The sequence below is a fragment of the Copadichromis virginalis genome, linkage group LG9 (genome assembly GCF_057382275.1).
Source record: "Copadichromis virginalis isolate Kocher_CV1m ecotype Utaka linkage group LG9, C_Virginalis_male_GT1.1, whole genome shotgun sequence".
Classification (NCBI taxonomy): domain Eukaryota; kingdom Metazoa; phylum Chordata; class Actinopteri; order Cichliformes; family Cichlidae; genus Copadichromis; species Copadichromis virginalis.
Genome location: NC_140626.1, coordinates 1,544,487 through 1,560,270, shown reverse-complemented (window position 1 = coordinate 1,560,270; position 15,784 = coordinate 1,544,487). Strand labels below are relative to the sequence as shown.

The following is a 15,784-nucleotide window of genomic DNA, read 5'->3' as shown; positions in this document are numbered from 1 at the left end:
ATTGCAAAAACGGTAATTAGATTACCGTTACTTTCCCGTAGGAACGCTGCGTTACTGCGTTACTAAAACCGTGATTTTTTTGCGAGAATGTCTCATGACAATGACGTAAGCGAGTGCGACGGCTGTGGTAGCACGTGTGTCAACAATAGAAAACATGGAGCGAGGGATAGAGTACGATCGTGCAGCATTTAATACTTGGAAATACTGACATTACTTTGAATTTGACTCTTTAAAAAGCGACAAAAACATAAGCGTACGTTGTACACTCTGCATCAGAAGAAAACTTCTTTCTACGTCGAAAAATTCCACTTCCAACCTGAGCAAGCACCTAGCACGCTGCCACAAGAATGTTAAATTGACAGAAAACCCCCAGGATCCCCTCACTGACGTGACCGCTGTGGCTACCACATCTACTTCCACCGGGCAAACCTCAGATGGACTCACTCCTGCTAAACAGGTTAAACTAGACGTAAGAGCGACAGGACTTAGTGCCGCTGAACTGAAGAAGCTCGTCGCTGCCTATATCGTCGAGGACATGTTGCCGATTTCCACTGTTGACTCTGAATCATTCCGACGCATCGTAGAAAAAATACCAACTAAAAGTGGTGTCAAGCTGCCCCAGAGAAAGTCATTTGTAGAATACCTTGAGAGAGAATATGACAAAATGAACTCTAACTTGAAGGCTACACTCGAAGAGGCAGAGTTTGTTTCCACCACTGCTGACATCTGGACGGTAAATAATAAAAGTTTTATGGGTGTAACAGTTCACTGGATTAATTCCACATTACAGCGCAACAAGGCCGCTCTAGCATGCAAGAGAATTAGAGGCAGCCATACCTATGATGTAATCGGAGCAGAGCTCAAAGAAATCCATTCATCATCTGGACTACAAGGCAAAGTTATTGCATCTGTAATGGATAACGCATCCAATTTTGCCAAAGCATTCAGAGTATGTCAGCCCTGTAATTTGGAGTCTGAATCTGAAAATGAAGAAGGTGATGACGAGGAACCGACCTTTACTGATGTCATAGAAGCTCTTTCAGCTGCATCTGGTGATGCACAGTTTAGCCTCCCTCCACACTACAGATGTGCATCGCACACAATTAACTCGATTTCAACAAGCGATGTTGACAAACATCTAAATTCCTGTGCAGACACCAAGGCTGCATATAGGAGTAGCACTGCAAAATGTTCTGCTCTTTGGACTAAAGCAAGTCGATCAACATTAGCCTCTGAACAGGTGGAGGAAGTCAGCCGGAGGAAACTAATGGTACCGACATCCACAAGGTGGAATTCCCTGTATGAGGCCATTTCTAGAATCATCACAATTCCCTTGAATGAACTTAATCCCCTGTGTGTAAAACTGGGAATCAAGTGCCTTAATGAAAGGGAGTACCAGTTCTTGAAAGAGTACCGTGCTGTGATGAAGCCCCTGACAGTGGCTCTGGACATCTTACAAGGGGATGAGTGCACCTATGGGGCTTTACTGCCAACACTCACAAGCCTGATGTCAAAGACCCTTGCCCTGAAAGATGACCTCTATGACAGCCAGCCTTCCAGATGTCATTGTAAAGGTAAGATTATTATTAACTGCTTTGGGTGGATTTGTTAAATTTATTATACCATTCACAGTGGGTGGATGTTATACTTTGTTTTAAGCAGCGGGTACAATTATTAAAATGATAGAATAAAAGACCAAGTTTTCACCCCTTGTTAAATATCAGGGACATTGATCATCATTAATCATGAATATTAATCATAATATCAACAAAACCAAAATTAAATCTCATACAGTATTGATAATAGAAAATACAGATGGTTTAGAGCTGTAAAGCCCATAAAATAATGACAATAGGTAATTATATAGTAAAATAATTTTATTCTTAGATGCATCATGTTGTATGTTACAGGCCATCAAGACTCGTTTTGATGCTGTTCTGGACAGCCAAGAAGGACTTCTCGCAGCGGCCACTTGTCCCAAGTTTAAACTTTGTTGGCTGAGAGATGAGCGTAGGAGAGAGTATGTGAAGGAGCTCCTGATAACAGAGTGTCGTAAAGCTGCTCCTGCAACTGACAACACTAATGTGTCCCAAATCCCAGCCAGCCCAGCCGAAATGGACTTTTTTGAATTTCAGAATCAGCCCACAGAAAGCTTCTCAGCAGAAAAAGAAGTAACTGACTTTTTAAGGTCAGACTATGAGCTCGAGATTCTGAATCAGTTCCCAAATCTCACAAAGATGTACATGAAATACAACAGTCTAACTCCATCCAGTGCACCAGTGGCTGTTCAGTTTAGGTGGATTGGTGCTTTCCCCCAAAAAGGAACAGAATGTCTGATAGAAGGTTTGAGAAGCTTCTGCTGATGCGATATAACCAGTGTTGGGACTAACGCGTTATTAAGTAACGCGTTACAGTAACTACGTTATTATTGGGTGATCGTGGTTCAAGAGTTGGGAGTTTGCCTTGTAATCGGAAGGTTGCCGGTTCGAGCCCCGGCTTGGACAGTCTCGGTCATTGTGTCCTTGGGCAAGACACTTCACCCGTTGCCTACTGGTGGTGGTCAGAGGGCCCGGTGGCGCCAGTGTCCGGCAGCCTCGCCTCTGTCAGTGCGCCCCAGGGTGGCTGTGGCTACAATGTAGCTGCCATCACCAGTGTGTGAATGTGTGTGTGAATGGGTGGATGACTGGATATGTAAAGCGCTTTGGGGTCCTTAGGGACTAGTAAAGCGCTATATAAATACAGGCCATTTACCATTTACCATTGTGGTAACGAGCACGGTAAGTAGTTATTATGCCAAAATCAGGAACGCGTTAGTCGTTACTGGGATTTAGATAGGCTCGTTACTCGTTACTTCGTGTGGTGGCATCGCGGAGCTTCCACAGATTAAGTAACATTAGCAAGTGGTGGAGGCCAGCAGGTGGATGAAGGAAAGGGGACGCAGAAGGAAAAGAGACCCGAGGCGGCCGCCGGTCCAAGTGTGAACTGAACTTCAGGTAAGAAGTTATGACCTGCAGTCTCTCTGGGTCAGATATAAACCAAGTTTAGGTGGAGTTTATTTTCGTTATGCTGACTTTTTCCGTACTGCGTGCTAGCTAGCATGACGGAGTTTCTATACAGCTGGGTGGTGCTATGAAGTTAATGATGTTGAACTTTATTTTGTTCATAAGTTATTAGAGTTGCCAACCGTCCTGCCTGGTATTCAGAGAAAATATTACGCGTTTCTTATTGAGGTGAAAAGGAACAGTTTGTCCCGTAATTCACCTTCAATGAAAAAGACACAAAGCTGGAGTTATTCTATGTCTTTGCTGCACAGCTGCCTCTTCTTCTCTCATTCTCCCCCCTCCCTCTCCCGTTTTTACTTCAATCATGAAACTGATCAATGATCAGCTGATCGGCTCTCTTGTTTGTTTATCGCTCACTTTGCGCCAGAAAGAGGAAACCAGCCGATGTCGCGCTAAACAACAGCAGCACGTTTAAGCTTGATCAGCTGTTGTTAGAATTTATTTAATATTAATTTCTAGTATCAGCTGATGTTTGCTGGAGCCACAGCTGTAAAGCTGCTGGTCATGATATGGTTTGGTTATCTGGTGAGAGGGAAACATGAGGATGAAACCAGGAGATGTCCTTACTGGATCATCAGAGCTGAACAGGTGATGGAGAAACATGTTTACCTTTTAGGTGACATGAATGAGTTGAAGGGAAGTTATGAACTGTTTCTGAGAGACAAATAACACCAGGATCCTTTTTTAGGTAGCTGATAACTGTGCAGGGGCGGGTCTAGCAAAGTGTTGCCGGGGGGGGGGGGGGGGGGGGGCACAAAGAAATACTTTTCTTTCTTATTCTCATTTAAAATGTCTCGCTTTTAAAAAATAATTATCTGAGTCTTACAACAAACGATTGATAGATTGATACATATATACCATCAGAACAGTGTACATCACTGTCACAACAGTGTTTGTTTTCATTCAAAGGCTTTATGATTTTTCCTATAATGGCGGCCGGTCTGTAGTCAAAATGCCCGGGCCAATTTTCTGTCCCAGTCCAGCCCTGTATGCAGCTCATCTGCAGTCTGGTGTTACCTACATCTTCCTATTCAGAAGGCAGAATTTCCGAGTTCTGAGTACAATCGAAAGCACCACGACTGCAGTTTTTGTGTTGGATGTAAAAGGCGCACATGATGCTGTGACGTAGGCTAGAATCATGGCAGCAGTCAACGACGGTCCAGGCGTGGGATTTCTCTCGTGGAAATGTGCACATTATCTTTTCCTTTCTATTGGTAGGTGGCACAGTGCACTTGTGGCAAGTAAGCAAGCTAGAAGACTGGCAAAGTTATGGAAGCAACACATTAACAGGAGAATTCTGAGTAAAACCAAAGTTACTTTCCCTAGTAACTAGTTACTTTGAAAGTAACGAGTAACTTGAAGTAACTGAGTTACTTTTGAGAGAAGTAACTAGTAATGTAACTAAGTTACTATTTTAAAGTAACTTACCCAACACTGCTCTTTCCGAATTACATGATGTGCTTAGTGCCTTTCAAAACAGAGATCCGGGCTCAGCCCTCATTATAGTGGGAGACTTTAATAAAGCGAACCTTGGACGTATCCGACGATGGGAGATAGGATACTGGACCATTGCTACACGCCATACAAGTAGGGCTACAAGGTTGTTTCACACCCGGCCTTTGGGAAGTCTGACCACAACGCCACAGGCTGGAGCTCGACCAGGCGAGGCACAGGCTGGAGCTCGACCAGGCGAGGCACAGGTGGAGGCTGGACCAGGCGTGGCAGAGGCGGAGGCTGGACCAGGCGTGGCAGAGGCGGAGGCTGGACCAGACGAGGACGAAGACTCGGATTAAGCTGGACCAGGCGAGGCGGAGGCTGGACCAGACGAGGATGAGGACTCGGATGAAGCTGGACCAGGCGAAGCACAGGCAGAAGCTGGACCAGGCGTGGCAGAGGCGGAGGCTGGACCAGACGAGGATGAAGACTCGGATGAAGCTGGACCAGGCGAGGCGGAGGCTGGACCAGACGAGGATGAAGACTCGGATGAAGCTGGACCAGGCGAGGCGGAGGCTGGACCAGACGAGGATGAAGACTCGGATGAAGCTGGACCAGGCGAGGCAGAGGTGGCGGCTGGACAGGCTCTTCGGGCCCTCCAGCTGACGGGGCGTGAGGCTGAACGGACCCCTCGGACCCTCCAGCGGAGACAGGAGGCTGAACGAGCCCCTTGGGCCCTCCAGCAGAAACAGGCGGCTGAACGGGCCCCTCGGACCCTCCAGCGGAGACGGGCGGCTGAACGGGCCCCTCGGACCCTCCAGCTGACGTGGCAACAGGCCGGCTGCATTCACATGACATCTTATAGGTATCAGTCCAGAAACAAACAGGTGTGAGATGTCTTGAGGCAGAGACCAGCCCAGTCACTGCAAGACCCATGTTAGTTGACATAATAGGTTCAGAAACAGAAAGCCCTGTGTCTACATTCCGCCCTTCAGACTCAATCAATGACATAACGTTATGGCACAGGTAAGCTGGGTCAGCCACAGGGAAAACAAGGATTACTATATTACCCACAAAAACATGACTTAAACCTCCAGGGGGAAGTCCCTGGGTGAACATGAGATATTCAGATATGGATCTGGGTGATGAGAATTGACCAGTCTGATAGCGGTAAGTGGTACATTGACTTGGGACCACGCTAGAGGTGGACTGTAACTCAAGGGTGTTATGTAGAGTGTATGGTGAAATGGGTACGGATAATGCTGTGCTAGCAACCATAGCCGAGACGGGTGACATTTCCGGCTGTGTGCTGGTGTTAACACTAACCTTGGGACTCAAAACCCTGTCCGATAATGTGCTCACAGAAACCTCGGAGAACTGTGTCAAAGTAACTCCGTGAGGGGACGCTACATGGTCATTAATAGTGGAATCGTATCCCCTGGTCTCAGACTCAATCCTCTGAGTAGAGGCGGCAGGGATGGAGGTAAACAGTCCAAAAACACCCTGCTCACGACTGTGGGGAAAACAGAATTTAGGTGGGGACATTTCACAGTTCGTGTTACCCTGATTAGAATCCCTGTTGTCACCTTTAAGTCCCAACATGAGGTCATGACCAGCATTCTTATTTTTAAGTTCATTGGACACAGGAGCAGCAGGCAAAACATGATCACACCTCGTCTCACCCTCCGTTCTTATATGCTCTGCGACATGACCCTCCTCTAAAAAATCCTCATTCGCTGTGAAAGCACAAGTGTCTACTTTAAGCACCTCGTAGGTGAGCAGAGCAGACTCAGGAAGGGAGGCGTTAGCCACAGGCAACTCAGCTTTAGATGGAACCCCAGGCGAAGTAACGGACAATGGAGGAAATTCCTCCCCCCCTCTTGTCACACAATTAGCTTTTAGGTCTGTGGAGGTCTCCCTCCCTCTAAGTATTACACCAGTGGTCCCTGCCAAATCACTGTCTACGGGTGTCTTCAGGGCAAAATCTCTGGGCGGCGGCCCGGTTAGCACTGCATTACTCAGCTTACAGTTAGCACTGGCTGTCTCTGAAATAGTGTCATTGTTTTCGCTGCAAGAAAAACACGGAACAGGGGATTCCCCGGTCGGCTCAGAGGCTGGACCGTCAAACTCCTGTTCCGGTGGCGGTGACGAGAACACAGGCTGAGGTTCTCCAGTGCTGGGATTTACAGTCTGTGTGGGTCTTACTCCCTGTTCATGGAAGCCAGACGAACAGACCACATCAGTCACAGTACTGCCGCCTCCACACTATGTGTCTCCTTTAATGGTGACCCTTGAATCTGTAAACTTGAATCTAGTTCCTCTTCTACGGCTTCAACGGAGGCTGGTGATGGGAGAGTGCGTTCACTCACCTCCGGTTGTCGCGCAGCGCGACGGGGACGCGAACGCCGTTTCTTCTTGACTGCAGCTCCTGATGAACCAGACAATGGCGCCTCATGCGCGCCGGGCGGCGTCGCAGAGGCTGGTGAACTGGGTGCTGATGGAGCAGTAGACGAGAGTTCCTGGAAGCTCAGGGGACCCCCGAGAGCCAGGCGGGTTCCCGGGAAGATCTCCTCATAGTCAGGAGCTAGCCATGGCTTCCACCGGAGCTCTTCATCCAGTTGAGCGCATGCTGCACGCTGCCGCTCCTCCAGGTCGAAATCCATGACCTCCCCCGCATCCTCGTGTGGCTCGTTGGAGGGCGAAACATGCCGTAGCGCTGGGCGACGGCGACGCGAACGCCGCTTCCTCTTTGAGGTGGTCGTGGATGAAACTTTGATTTCTGTGGCGACCGGCTCCTCGTCTTCGGACCACATCCATGCCAGGTAGGAAGCGGAAGATGGGTAGGTCGGTCGAGGCGGTGAGGGTGAACGACTGAGCTGCGATGGCGAAGTGGAAACCGGCAAGTAGAGGGACGGCGCCAGCGTAGAGGAGTGTGGTGCCGTGGCGAACTTCAGCGTGCCGACTCGTATGCTTACAGCAGGCGGAGGGGAGGCTGCGCGGCCACGGGGCTGTGGTGACGCAGTCTGCACACCGGACCGCTGATGCTGCCGAGGGCAGGCTGGGAGGATGGTGCGGAGGAAGTCCGAGATCAGAGGGGGTAGCGCCTCCCATAACCAGGGGAAAACCGTGACGCTTGTCCCCAACGAGTAAAGTAACTCCTCCCTCTCCTCCTCACTAGAGCTTCGGCTCCACTGGTAGCATAACGACTCCACTGCTTGGATTACGTCTCTACCAGGGGTCGCTGGGTCCGACATGGTCAGGTCATACTGTCACAGTCTGGCGAGGGCAGACTGTAGGTGTTGGCAAACGGACCCAAACGCAACTCCATAAACTGAACGTGGCGTAGAGTTAACAGAAAATCAGCCGTTTATTGAAGCCAGCAAAAACGGAGTACAAACAGCAGGACACAGGTGAACACTAAACCATAGCCTAAACTGGGTGAACTAAAGCTAAACATGAAAAACCTTAAACGTGGTGAACTGACATAGAATGCTGAAGTGAGGGTATGGACGAGCAGACGACCTGACAAATGAGATGCAAAAACAGAGGACTTAAATACACACGAGGTGATCAGGGGAAGTGGAGACACATGAGGAAACAGCTGACTAACATGAACCTAATGACAGGAGCAGTGAAGCTAAATACACAGAACCAAGAACACACGACTCCTTCCAAAATAAAACAGGAAACATAATGAAACGCAGACATGACAACCAGAACTTGACAACGTAAGACACAGACATGAAACACATGAAGAGCAGGGGAGACTTAACATGGGTTGGAAACACGAGGGGGGAATTAATAAGAACTAAAATCACCTAGGCATGGTAACAAATGAACTTAGAAAACCTGGAGGGCTTAAACATAAACTATAAACATCAAAATGAACTAAAACTCAAAACACTGGGTCATAAGACCCAGGACCGTGACAGTAACTACGAGAGAGGTGAAACGCTGGTTGGCCCAATCAGAAGCTACGCTACAGGATGCGCTCAACGACGTACACTGGGACATGTTCAGAGCATGGGCAGTCGACATCAATGAGTTTATGGATGTAGCAGTAAGCTTCGTAAACATGCTAGCGGATGAGATCATCCCCACTGCGAGAGTCGTGATGTTCCCGAACCAAAAACCGTGGGTGGACAGAACAATCCGCGCTGCAGTGAACGCCAGGACCTCCACCTACAACGCGGGTCTCGCCACTGGCGATATGAGCGCCTACAAGGTGGTGTCTTACAGCGTGGTGAGGGATACCAAACGCCGGTATCGGGAGCGAGTGGAGCCTCAGTTCAGCCAGGACGACACACGGAGCATGTGGCACGGACTACACACAATCACAGATTACAAAGCCAGGGACACTGTGCCGACCAGCGACGACTCTGCATTATCCAACGAGCTGAACCAGTTCTACGCCCGTCATCAGAGAGGGACCGGCGATCAGCATTACAGAGCACGATGTCCGAGCGGCGCTGAGGAGAGTGAGCACAAGGAAAGTGGCGGGGCCAGACGGCATCACCGGCCGTCTGCTGCAGTGCTGTGCTAACCAGCTAGCAGGTGTGTTCACTTTGATTTTCAACGAGTCCCTGGCTAAGTCTGTGGTCCCCACATGCTTCAAGAGATCCGTCATCATCCCTGTCCCCAAGAACAACAAGCCCTCATGTCTGAATGACTACCGGCCAGTTGGACTGACCTTGGTGGTTAACAAGGTGTTCGAGAGGCTGTTGAAGAAAATCATCTCCTCTTCCATCCCAAACACCACAGATCTGCTCCAGTTTGCCTACTGACCCAACAGATCCATGGAGGACGCCATCGCCCACGTCCTACACACCACCCTTAGCCGCATGGACAAGAAACAGGGTAACTATGTGAGATTGCTGTTTGTTGATTACAGCTCAGCGTTCAACACAATAGTGCCCGGTAGACTGTTGACAAAGCTGAGGGATGGATGAAGTGAAGAATCTGGCATCGTGGTGCCGGGACAACCACCTCCAGCTGAACATCAGCAAGACCAAGGAGCTGGTGGTGGACTTCACAAGAGGTCAGCACAGAGACTACAAATGCATTATCATTAATGGAGCACCAGTGGAGAGGGTGCAGTCCTTCAAGTATCTCAGTGTCCACATCTCCTCAGACCTGACATGGTCTGCCCACATTCAGGTCCAGTCCAAAAAGGCTAGGCAGCGCCTGTATCACCTACGACAACTGAGGAAGTTCAGGGTCTCTCCAGTGATCCTCAGGACTTTCTATACAGGCGCTGTGGAGAGCATCCTCACACAGAACATCACATCCTGGTATGGAAACAGCTGTGTCAAGGATAAAAAAGCTATTCTGAGAGTGACCTGTACAGCAGAACGCTGCTGCAGGACTGCTCTCCCTTCCCTACAGGACATTTACGTCAGGAGATTTCTTTCTCTCACCCCAACCGGTCGCAGCAGATGGCCCCGCCCCTCTCTGATTCTGGTTCTGCTGGAGGTTTCTTCCTGTTAAAAGGGAGTTTTTCCTTCCCACTGTCGCCAAAGTGCTTGCTCATAGGGGGTCATATGATTGTTGGGTTTTTCTCTGTATCTATTATTATAGTATATACTGTACAATATGAAGCGCCTTGAGGTGACTGTTGTCGTGATTTGGCGCTATATAAATAAAATTGAATTGAATTGAAAAATAGATGTTGGACTAGAGCAACTGAGATTTTGAAGGACCCATCCCATCCCAGCAATGAACTGTTCCAGCTTCTGAAATCAGGCAGAAGTTTCCGCACCATCCGAACAAAAACACAGAGGCTCAAGAGGAGTTATCCTCAGGCCATCCGTGTGTTGAATTAGCCCCCCTCGCCCATGATCCATAAGTGACTGAGACAGGACTCATTACCACATTCTCATATCATCCTGATCCTTCTGGCCTCACTACAGCACAAGACACTTTAACACCCCACACACAATGTTCACAAGCTGTAAATTTCCAGATTGTTTTATTTTATTTTATTTCTATTTATATAATGTACCTAACTCACGCGCTTGCTGCATATAATGTCCTCTTTGTATATACTCATTCACTGTATATAAAGTTCTGTCTCTCTCTCTTTTTCTTTGAACAGGAGCGTATCAGGTCACATTTAACTGCATGTTTGTCAGGGTTCCTGGGTCAGTGACCCAGTGTTTTCAGTTTGTTCAGGTTCAGTTTATTTTGTCACTCGTTCTCATTTCCTGTTGTTCTGTTCCTGTTACGTCTGTGTGTCATTGGTTCGATTATGTTCAGCTGTTTACTCACCCGTCTCCAATCAGTCATTATTCAGCCGGTGTATTTAGGCCTTCAGTTTGTCACTCATCAACAAGTCCTGCGTTTGAGTCCTCTTTTCCTTTGCTCCACACCACGACCCCTGACAGTGTTATACAGTGGGGCAAAAAAGTATTTAGTCAGCCACCGATTGTGCAAGTTCCCCCACTTAAAATGATGACAGAGGTCAGTAATTTGCACCAGAGGTACACGTCAACTGTGAGAGACAGAATGTGAAAAAAAAATCCATGAATCCACATGGTAGGATTTGTAAAGAATTTATTCGTAAATCAGGGTGGAAAATAAGTATTTGGTCAATAACAAAAATACAACTCAATACTTTGTAACATAACCTTTGTTGGCAATAACAGAGGTCAAACGTTTACTATAGGTCTTTACCAGGTTTGCACACACAGTAGCTGGTATTTTGGCCCATTCCTCCATGCAGATCTTCTCGAGAGCAGTGATGTTTTGGGGCTGTCGCCGAGCAACACGGACTTCAAATTCAAATTCAAATTTTATTTGTCACGTACACAGTCATACACAGTACGATATGTAGTGAAATGCTTGGACAACTGCTCGTGACCTAAAGAAAACAAAAAAGGAAAGGCTATGAATAAGATAGGAAATAAATATGAAAAATTAAAAAGGGTAAATTTAACTAGGAAGGAACTCCAACTCCCGCCACAGATTTTCTATGGGGTTGAGGTCTGGAGACTGGCTAGGCCACTCCAGGACTTTCAAATGCTTCTTACGGAGCCACTCCTTTGTTGCCCGGGCGGTGTGTTTTGGATCATTGTCATGTTGGAAGACCCAGCCTCGTTTCATCTTCAAAGTTCTCACTGATGGAAGGAGGTTTTGGCTCAAAATCTCACGATACATGGCCCCATTCATTCTGTCCTTAACACGGATCAGTCGTCCTGTCCCCTTGGCAGAAAAACAGCCCCATAGCATGATGTTTCCACCCCCATGCTTCACAGTAGGTATGGTGTTCTTGGGATGCAACTCAGTATTCTTCTTCCTCCAAACACGACGAGTTGAGTTTATACCACAAAGTTCTACTTTGGTTTCATCTGACCACATGACATTCTCCCAATCCTCTGCTGTATCATCCATGTGCTCTCTGGCAAACTTCAGACGGGCCTGGACATGCACTGGCTTCAGCAGCGGAACACGTCTGGCACTGCGGGATTTGATTCCCTGCCGTTGTAGTGTGTTACTGATGGTGACCTTTGTTACTTTGGTCCCAGCTCTCTGCAGGTCATTCACCAGGTCCCCCCGTGTGGTTCTGGGATCTTTGCTCACCGTTCTCATGATCATTTTGACCCCACGGGATGAGATCTTGCGTGGAGCCCCAGATCGTGGGAGATTATCAGTGGTCTTGTATGTCTTCCATTTTCTGATGATTGCTCCCACAGTTGATTTTTTCACACCAAGCTGCTTGCCTATTGTAGATTCACTCTTCCCAGTCTGGTGCAGGTCTACAATACTTTTCCTGGTGTCCTTCGAAAGCTCTTTGGTCTTGGCCATGGCGGAGTTTGGAGTCTGACTGTTTGAGGCTGTGGACAGGTGTCTTTTATACAGATGATGAGTTCAAACAGGTGCCATTCATACAGGTAACGAGTGGGGGACAGAAAAGCTTCTTACAGAAGACGTTACAGGTCTGTGAGAGCCAGAGATTTTCCTTGTTTGAGGTGACCAAATACTTATTTTCCACCCTAATTTACGAATAAATTCTTTACAAATCCTACTGTGTGTGCAAACCTGGTAAAGACCTATAGTAAACGTTTGACCTCTGTTATTGCCAACAAAGGTTATGTTACAAAGTATTGAGTTGTATTTTTGTTACTGACCAAATACTTATTTTCCACCCTGATTTACCAATAAATTCTTTACAAATCCTACCATGTGGATTCATGGATTTTTTTTTCACATTCTGTCTCTCACAGTTGAAGTGTACCTCTGGTGCAAATTACTGACCTCTGTCATCATTTTAAGTGGGGGAACTTGCACAATCGGTGGCTGACTAAATACTTTTTTGCCCCACTGAACCTGTATAACCATGCACGTGACAAATAAAGAATCTTGAATCTTGAATCTTTAATCAGAAGAGGGGCCTGAAAACTGAAGGCTCTGCCTCCCACTTTACTTGGAACCACAAGAAAGCGCGCAGTCTGAGAGTCAAGAGCTCTAATGGGATGATACAGTTCTATAAGGTCATTAAGATAAGATGAGGCCCTTTTATTCAAGACCTGGTACGTGATTAGAAGATTTTTAAATGTCATTCTGGATTGAATGAAGAGAATTTTCCTTCTCACCATTCAGTTTCAGTTCTACAATTCAATTTAAGTTCCAAAATTCAGTTTTTTGGGACTACATCTGGTTCCGGTTCCAGAGTAATCGAGCGCAGATTAATAGAACTACGTTTTACCAGCGAACCAAAAGTGTTACTGACGGGAATCTACAGCGTCTTGAGCTGGATTAAGACCTCAGAAGTGACCAGTGGATAAACTCTCAGGTTGGTAATAAATGTATTACATGTATAAGAACAAGTGTCATTCAGATTCAGATCCAGATTCAGAAGACTTTATTTATCCCCAAGGGGCAATTAACAAACAACCGAGCAGCATACGTTGAAGATAAGTACAGTAAGCACAAGCAATAGGAGTGAAATAATAAATACACAGAATATACAGTATATACAGTTTTATTACACAGTTTTAAAAATTAAGGTGACTGAAGGTGAATAAAGTGTCAGTGGTGTAAGAAGAGTGTAGTTTATGTTCATGGGTGTGGGAAATGTTCTTATCGGCTGGAGTTAAAAAGCAGGGTGGCTTTGGGGACAAAGGTGGTTCTCCTCCTCCTCCTCTCAGTCCTGCAGGAAATGCAGCGGAGGCGTCGCCCAGAGGGGAGCCATTGAAATGCGGGGTGAAGAATGTGAGCGGGGTCGTTGATGATTCTGGCTGCCTGTCTAAGGGCCTGTTGGCTGAAAACCTGAGCCAGAGCTCTGACAGGCAGTCCAATGGTTTTAGAGCACACTGATGCAGTGTGCTGCAGTCTGTTCCTGTTCTGAAGGCTGAGGGAGTGGAACCAGCAGGTGATGGAGAAGGTCATGATGCTTTCCAGGAAGGCGTAGTAGTTATGTAGTAAGTTAGTAGTCATGTTAACAAATGATAGCCGTACAGTAACTTTTATGCTTATTGTAGCAAAAAACACTAATTAGCATAGTTAGCCCTGGGTTCAGCTTTGACAAATATGATCGACTGTAGAATTCGGGTTCTCATCTTGTACACTCTCAGAGCCCTGTATGCTTGCAGAGATCACTAAAGTAGGGAAACATGCAAATGAATATCCAAACCATTGTAATTTAGATTTATCTATCTATCTATCTATCTATCTATCTATCTATCTATCTATCTATCTATCTATCTATCTATCTATCTATCTATCTATCTGTCTATCTATCTATCTATCTATCTATCTCTTACACAGCATCCCAACTTGAGAGCTACATTTTTAAAGGATAAAATACAGTTTCAAAGGAAATGAATTCATTTTCAAAATATAAAATTCAATTTCAATTTAGTGATGATCATTTTCAAAACTATTTACTGAATTTCAAATTAGGCTAATTCAAATTCAGTTTTAAAAAGCATTTATTCAAGTTACAATTCAGATTCAATCTGAGCAATTCAAATTTGAATTTAACTTATTCAAATTCAGTTTCTGATGGCACAACGTTCTGCCCATACACATCACCTTGTTAATAAATTCACTGAACAGAGTCCTGCGATTGAGTCCTGCTTGCCAAGCAGCACCCTGACACAGTCTTTGCAGCTGATCCTTGTCAATAAAAATCATACAGCACTGCTCTTTTAGATTTGCTAGGGAGGGTCAACTACGGTGGCCCTGAGAGGCCAGACGGACTGCAACTTCAGAAAACACCAGCAATAAGAAAAACGCTGCAAAAGCACACAAAACACAACGGAAATAGGAAAAAGAACAACAACATTATAGGGGTCGGTAATATTTAACCTTTTTTTTTTTATATACAGCTCGATGTCATGCGAATTAAAGAGAAATTAAATTAACTCCGATGGCTTAAAAGTTTCTACATTGCCGCTTACAGTGGCGCTGTTCATGTTGCTGCCAAAATGGTCACCTGACAACTGGTAGTCACGAGCTTCCTGCAACTGGTCCGTCGGGTTATTGTTTCCCCAGAAACACTTCCGCTGTGTTTTTTCCTATTTGTTGTTCTTTTTCCTATTTCCGTTGTGTTTTGTGCACTTTTGCAGCGTTTTTCATATTGCTGGTGTTTTCTGAAGTTGCAGTCCATCTGGCCTCTTAGGGCCACTGTAGTCAAACTTCTTTTTCATTTAAGACACAATCGTGCACTGTGATGCACAGAATGAACTGGCTTGGATATAGATTCATATAAACATCACAACAACTATGACTAAACAGGTGCAGATAAAATTGTGGACTGTACAATGATCTTACAAGTTGTGAATGTGTGAAAATAACATCCAGCCAGCATCCTAAGTGTTTATAATATTGAACAGTTTCAGTTTTATCACCATGGAACATTTTAATAAAGCCTATGCACAATTCAGTAAGGACGACCCAAGGTCTCACATCTGTCCTGTCCCAGGTGTATTCTCACTTTTTATTCTACAAGCTCTTTCATTTTGCAACATATTTACCTTCATTTACACCCCTCTGTAAATTTGTGATGCATCAAATAAAAGGCCCATATTTAATGTCTGTTGTTGTCAATTGGTAGTTTCAAAATCAAATTGATTTGAATTGAATTTAATGTTGAAAGCACTCTCCCTCCCTGATCATCTCCCTCCCTCCACATCATCGAAGGAGATAATTGGAAAACCACTAACATTCATTGACATCTACATATTCTCCAACACTCTTTGTTGACCCAAATATTTAACTTAATGCATATCTATGATAATCCAATTTCAAATCCAGGTGTGAAAATCTAAATTACAAAATCCATACAA

General features: G+C 45.9%; 1 pseudogene; it reads left to right on the top strand.

Annotated features, from left to right (window-relative positions):
* The first annotated feature begins 913 nt into the window (after positions 1-913).
* On the top strand, positions 914-2,389 carry LOC146701079 (uncharacterized; annotated as a pseudogene).
* The last annotated feature ends 13,395 nt before the right edge of the window (positions 2,390-15,784 follow it).